The sequence below is a fragment of the Balaenoptera ricei genome, chromosome 5 (assembly GCF_028023285.1).
Source record: "Balaenoptera ricei isolate mBalRic1 chromosome 5, mBalRic1.hap2, whole genome shotgun sequence".
Lineage (NCBI taxonomy): Eukaryota > Metazoa > Chordata > Mammalia > Artiodactyla > Balaenopteridae > Balaenoptera > Balaenoptera ricei.
Window position 1 is genome coordinate 143,304,841 of NC_082643.1, and position 6,473 is coordinate 143,311,313.

The 6,473-nt window shown below is 58.8% G+C and overlaps 1 protein-coding gene across 4 annotated transcripts in view; it reads right to left on the reverse strand.

Annotated features, from left to right (window-relative positions):
* PCGF3 (polycomb group ring finger 3) overlaps positions 1 to 242 on the reverse strand; it is a 59,007-nt gene extending 58,765 nt beyond the window's left edge. For all 4 annotated transcript variants that reach the window (XR_009503413.1, XM_059923807.1, XM_059923809.1 and 1 more), the window contains exon 1: positions 4 to 242. The gene's annotated coding sequence lies outside the window, so the exon portion shown is untranslated. The remainder of the gene's footprint in view (positions 1 to 3) is intronic.
* Between the last annotated feature and the right edge of the window lie 6,231 nt (positions 243 to 6,473).

Below are 6,473 nucleotides of genomic sequence, written 5' to 3' on the forward strand. Positions count from 1 at the left end.
GACCTGCCGTCTCAGCTTCGGGCGAGCGGGGCGCACGCGGGGGCCGCGCCGGGAGAGGGAGGGGGCGCCGCTCCCTCCGGGTCCCCCCCAAGAGCAAGAGAAAAAAACCCGTCCGGAGTTTAAAACAAAGAGGCGGAAATGCCCGAGCAGAGCCGAGCGCAGAGTCGGGGGCGCCGCTCTTGGAGCATGCGCGTTGCGCGGACCGTCTCCCACCCGGCAGCCGGGGCAGGGGCGGGGCCTGGAGTCGGTGGGTCCCGGGGCGGGGGCCAGGGCGTGGTCAGAGGGCGCAGGCGCGTCCGGGCTGGGCTCGGCCCTGGGACCTGGAGAGGTGAGGGGGCCGGGGGCGGAAACCTAGGAGGGGGCGTGGTCAGGAGGTGTGGGTGGGGACAGAGGGCGGGGTCAGAGGGAGAGGGACCTGGAGAGCCCCGGGGCCGGGCTCTGCGCGGAGACCCGTGAGGGGTCGGGGAGGCGGGGCCAGAGATGGGGCGGGGCCTCGAGGAGGTGTCGGGCGATCCCTGGCCTGGGGGCGGGGCCGAGGCGGGGCCGGGGCGTGGTCGGCTGGCGCCGCGCCAGGAGGGGGAGCGGCTTGCGGAACCCTGGAACCTGCAGGCAGCTGGCGCTCCGGGACCAGGGGTTTCCTCCGAGGGAGGCGGTCTTGCTCTTGCATTCCTGTTCTTTCTGGGAACTAGCACCAGGCAGGAGCGGGGGTGCCTCAGACAGGGACCCTGCCTCCCGGGCTCCCGGACAGTAGGCAACAAGGCTGACCCCACAACTCGTCCCTGTTTCCGGCTTTCCGCAGGCCCCGCCCTGGAGCTGTAAGCTGTGACCGTGACGTCCACGCCCTCGTGGGGTCCGCACTGCGAGGGGGGGCGGGAATAACAGAGGAGAACGTAAATGCGGTGTCCTGTGGGAAACAAGCCGGGTGGGGGAGGCAGTGGGTGTCCGGAGTTGGTTACATAGAGTGAATGGGCACGGAAGGGACGCAGGGAGCGAGCCCTGCAAGTGTCTGGGGATGGGGCTGGTTCACAGGCAGGAAGTCCAGCCAGCCTCAGGCCCCGAAGTAGGAGGGGGGTGTGGAGGATGCTTTCCAGAGACCAGCCCAAAAGCTAGAGGGCACAGAGAGGCTGGAGATGAGGTCAGATGCGAGGTGCCTGGGCTGAGCAGAGGGCTGTGGGCACGGGGCTGGGCTCCCGCTGCCCTGTGTCTGCGGGGGCGAGGCTGGAGCAGGAGGAAGTGCAGGGGTGCCAGGGCGCTACACCTGGTGGTGCCCTGGAGGGCGGGAAGGGTGGGACTGCTGAGAAGAAGAGGCGGGGTGGGCAGCTGCTGACCATCTGGGGAGGTGATGTCGCTAGACCCCCAACTGGGACTGCTGTGAGGCTGGGGGCTGCAGGAGTGCAGCGTGAGCTTGTAGTGTCTGGAGGTGATGAGATGGTCAAGGGAGCGAGTGAGGGATGGGGGACCGAGCCCCCTGCAGCCCTCCCAGTGGAGAAACCCAGGAGTCCAGGAGGAGCCGGTGAGAAAGACCCAGAGGGAGCAGACTGAGGAGGAGGACCCCAGGGGTGAGTGATGTCCATTTGGCTGCTGGAGGGATGAGGGTTGTGAGGCCCCTCCGGGGCCATGGCCAGTGCAGTGTGGATGCATTGTTGGGGTGAAAACAGATTGCTCAAAGGAGGAGGGCAAATATAGACAACTTTTCAAGGTTGTAGATGGAAGCCACAAACAGGGCTCGGAGGCCAGGAGGAGAAGACAGTTTGCTATTTGGGCTGGAGCCCTGTTGGCCTCAGTGGTCATCACTGGGTGCAGGGGGAGAATGACCGCGCTGCATGAGCCGAGGGCCCCACCTAGGACTGGGGGCTGGACGCAGGGGGCAGTTGGCAGCACTTCATGTTGGGGGGAGGGGAAGACCCTGATGCATGGTCTCTTCTAGCTGCTTCTGTTTTCCAGTTAAATGGGAGCTCAGTTGACCCAGATCGGAAGTGGAGGCCCAGGGGACAGCAGAGTGGGAGCAGCCCTAGGCTGAGGGCAAAGTGACCCCAGGAAGTCGCCTGACAGCCCTCTGACACCGTGGCCACCTGTCTGCAAATACGGCAGAGCCAGGAGCAAGTGTGTGAGGCATGGCAACAGTTCCAAATTTGTTCCAGGCCTGGGATCTCTTGCTGAGGATGCAGACCAGACATCTGGGCTGCCCGCCTGTTCTCCCAGGTGACCTCATTGGTGACAACACCCCAGACCTTGACCCTGAACTCTGGGCTCCGCTGTCCAGCTGCCTGGCCACATCTCTGCTGGGATATCTTTAGGGAACTCAGGTTCTGATGTCAGAAGGTCAACCCCTGGCCTTCCCACAGCCCCCATCGCAGGGCTCCTTTCTGCCTGCTGAGCCGAGGCACCAGGGTCCTTCCCTCCATGCTCACGTGGGCTGTCAGTAGACCCCTCAGAATCTGCCACAGCACCCCCCCCACCCCACCCCTGGCCCAAGGCCAAGCAACTCCCCCAGTTGGAGTATCACCTCAGGACTGGCCTTCTGCTTCTTTCCTTGGGCCCCAAATCTATTCTTAACATGAAATAGTAACTCTCATAACACATTAGCCAAGGAATGTCCCTCCTCTGCCCGAAACCGTCCAGGGGCCTCACTCAGAGCAAAAGCACAAGAGTGGAGGTCAAGGGGGCCCAAGGACACCTGGGATGATGGAAATGTGTGTTTTGTTGATGGTGGTGATAAGCTCCTGAGTGTGTACATGGGTCAGAACTCACTGAAGTGTACAGGTTACCTTGTGTGGCTATACCCCAATAGGGCAGAACAAAAAGAAGGAACCAGAAACCACGTCACAAGCAGTGAGAGGTGACCCCCCCCCCCATGCCCACGCCTCCCCTTTCCCCAGAGGGTGAGCGGCCCTCGCTCCTCTGCCTCTAGCCACCCCCTGGGGGCGCCCATACCCCACACCCGCTCGGGGCCTCCTCCCTGCCCCTCTCCTGACGGACCTGTCCCCTTCCCCTCTGGTGGGCCATTCCGGCGAGGCTGCCCATCTGAACAGCAGAACAGAACAAACAGGCTCTCTCGACCGAGGGCTTCTCTGCTCGTCTTTGTATACAGCGCGACTCCTCAGAAGTGCTGTCTACACTCGCCCGCCCCAATTTCCCTCCCTGTTTTATCTCTTAACCCTGCCCCAGCTCTGGCCTGGCCTCCACGGCCCTCCTGGACATGCCGGGCCCTCGCACCTCACGGCCACGGCTGAGCTGCTCCCAGGCCTGGGTGGTGCTCCCTGGCCGCCCACATGGCTCCTCCCACCCTCAGGCCTGTGCTCGGATATCTCCTGAGGCCTCCCTTGACCAATCTGGCAACAGACCCCAGCGCTTGACCACTTACCTTGTTGGCAAGACTCTCATCTCATGTATTGTTGGTGGGAACAGAGGGGAGATGGCCAGTATCCAGCAAAATGACACGGGCATTTATCCTTTGGCCCAGCAATCACCAAGTAGGAATTTATCCCTAAGATACACTGGCAAAAATGCAAAAGATCCATGAACAAGGCTACTAACTGGAACATAATTTGTAACAGAAAAAACTGGAACGGTCCACATGGCATCAGGTGCAAGTCCTTAATAAACCATTGACCCTCCACACAGGGGCTTGCAGCTGTAAAAGGAGCGCCAGACACCTGTACGTGCCGTCATGGGCTCGCCTGCAGGACTGTGTCCAGGGCACACCGTTAAGATGGGCAAGATGGAGAAAAGGGTCTTCAGCCTGCTACCGCATACCCAGAATGTGGGGTTACTATTATGCATTCCGCGTATCTGCCTGTGTTAGAAATCCATGTGGATTCCATGAAGGTGGTGCCAGGAGCAGGACTTATGTCTCTCTGGACCCCTCATAAAGCACAGAGGGGGACGCAGCAGCGCAGCAACAGTCAGGTGGCCAACACTGACCCCAAAGCTCCATGACAAGCAGGTGGCTACGGCCTCCGGCCTCCGCTGCCTGAGGTCAGCATGTGTGTGGAGGGTCTGAGCTCACCCTCCCACCGGAAGCAGCTAAACGCTGGACCACATCAGGCAGTGCAGGCTGTGACTCCCGAAAGAGAGGGACAAATGGAGTGAGCCAAGGACCAGAGGCCAAAGTGCTGGAGGCTGCAGAGCGAGGGGCCAGAGAGGAGGGCCTGTCCGGAGGGGCGCTCCAGAGCTGGGCGGAGGGTGCCGAGTCCAGGCGAGCCCGGATCGGGATGTGCATGGAGGAAGCTGCCCAGGGCTGCGTAGAAGCCCTGAGAGGCGCCAGGAGAGGCGTTCTGGGAGGTCACAGAGGGCTGGGCCTGTCCTGCCAGCCCAGGAGCCCTGGTGGCCAGGCACCAGGCCAGACGATCACCGCCTCAGCAGAAAGGCAGCCCCCGTCAGCCTGCAGAGGAATCGCATGGAAGGGACCAAGTGCGCCCAGGAGCCCCACCTCAGCCAGGACAAAGCATGATGCGGAGGCACTCGACAAGGACGGTGCCCCGCATCTGGGGTCCAGTCACACTCACAGGGTGAGGAGAGGAGGGACCTGTGACTCGCAGTGGGGGAGGAAGTCAGTCACTGAGGCAGACGCACTGCTGACACTAATGCCAGAACCGATAGAACAGGCGTTAAAACAGTTCCTGTAACTGTATCCCACGTGTTCAAAGGCCGGGAAGATGGCTGGGCACGCTTGGACGTGGATCAAGAAACAAACAAGGCCACAGGAAGCAAAGGCGCTGCACGGACTGCTGTGGCCAGGAGCCAGGAGCCAAATGCGGGCCACTAAGCATCAAAGAGAATAACAGCGGCAACAGGTTAAAATACACCAAATATGTTCAAGCCACAAATACATATGCTACTTAAAAACCCAACATGGTGTTGCTATAGGGCTCTGATGAACCAACTTGTGATTTTCAAACCTGGTAGATGATGGGAGAAAACCCATCATCCACCTGGCCTTGTATACAGACCGCATCGCAGGGTAACCAAAGACGTGATGAGGGTTCCGTTGTCTTTGTGAATATTCCAGCTAATACATGAAGAAGAAATACAGAGTTAATGGGCTTCCCTGGTGGTGCAGTGGTTAAGAATCCGCCTGCCAATGCAGGGGACATGGTTCGAGCCCTGGTCCAGGAAGATCCCACATGCCATGGAGCAACTAAGCCAGTGAGCCACAACTACTGAGCCCGCATGCTGCAACTACTGAGCCCGCGTGCTGCAACTACTGAAGCCCGTGAGCCTAGAGCCCGTGCTCTGCAACAAGAGAAGCCACCACAATGAGAAGCCCGCGCACAGCAAGGAAGAGTAGCCCCCGCTCGCCGCAACTAGAGAAAGCCCGCACATAGCAACAAAGACCCAACGCAGCCAAAAATAATATAAATAAATCTTTAAAAATACTACCATTTCACAGCCCTAATGGTAATGCCAACCCAAAAGGGAGGTGGTCAGACATGCATGCCTTCTGGTCAAAGGCCGCACCATAAAACCGAACCTGAATCCAAGTGCAGCCGATGCTCTGTGCTTCACCCCACACCATTCCCCGTGAGCGCCCTCAAGTGGCCAGCACAGTCTGTTCAGTCTCTGTCGCAGGTCTTCTCCAGCAAGGGGCGGGGGGGGGGGGGGGAAGCCCCCGTGACCACACACGCGAGGAAGAGGCGCTGCCTGGGTCAGCCCCCGACAGGGCTGGCAGCGGGGGAGCACCTCTGGAGCCACGTTTTGCATCCCTCCAGCACCGGGAGGAGTCAAGTGCCCTTCCTGCAAGCTGCCCTGTTAATGTGCCTCTGTGTCTGGTGTTTCCTCCCTGCCTGTGTCTCACTTCTCACTCTTTCCTGCTTCCTAAGGTCATCTCCCGAGAGCAGCTCCTGACCCAGGTCTTTATCTCAGGCACCCCGGCAGGAGGGAGGCAGCTCGGGAAGCTCGGAAGCTGCCGCATGACAGGCTCCGCTTCTTCCAAGAACAACTTGCGAGGGACTGAAAAGATACAGCGAGGGAAACTAGAGATGGAGAAGGAGGTGAGTGTAGACCAATGACTGATTTGTATCCTGAGTCAAACAAACTGAACTAAATTAAACACAACACACATGCATCAGTTGGAGCGACTGGCTGCAGCGATATTTGATGGTCAATTTTCCAGGTGTAACCATGGAATTATGGTTATCTTTATCTTATCCTTATCTCTCAGAGATAGATACTAAAATATCTAGGGATGGAAATGATATGGTGTCTGAGTAATTTCTCAGAATAATTTGGAGGAGTAGAGGTGGGGAGGAATCCGGAGAAAACAAGATTGGCCACAAGCTGATCATTACTGGAGCTGAGTGATATATTCATGTGTATTTATTATACAATTCTCTCTCCCTTTGTGTTTGTTTCAATTTTTCCATAATAAAAACTTTAGAAGTTGCAAGCACATTCACTGCTGGCCCTCTCTGCTCTTTTTCTGAAGTGCTCACCACCTTTGGGCACAGTACAGACTCTGTCTTCTTCACTCT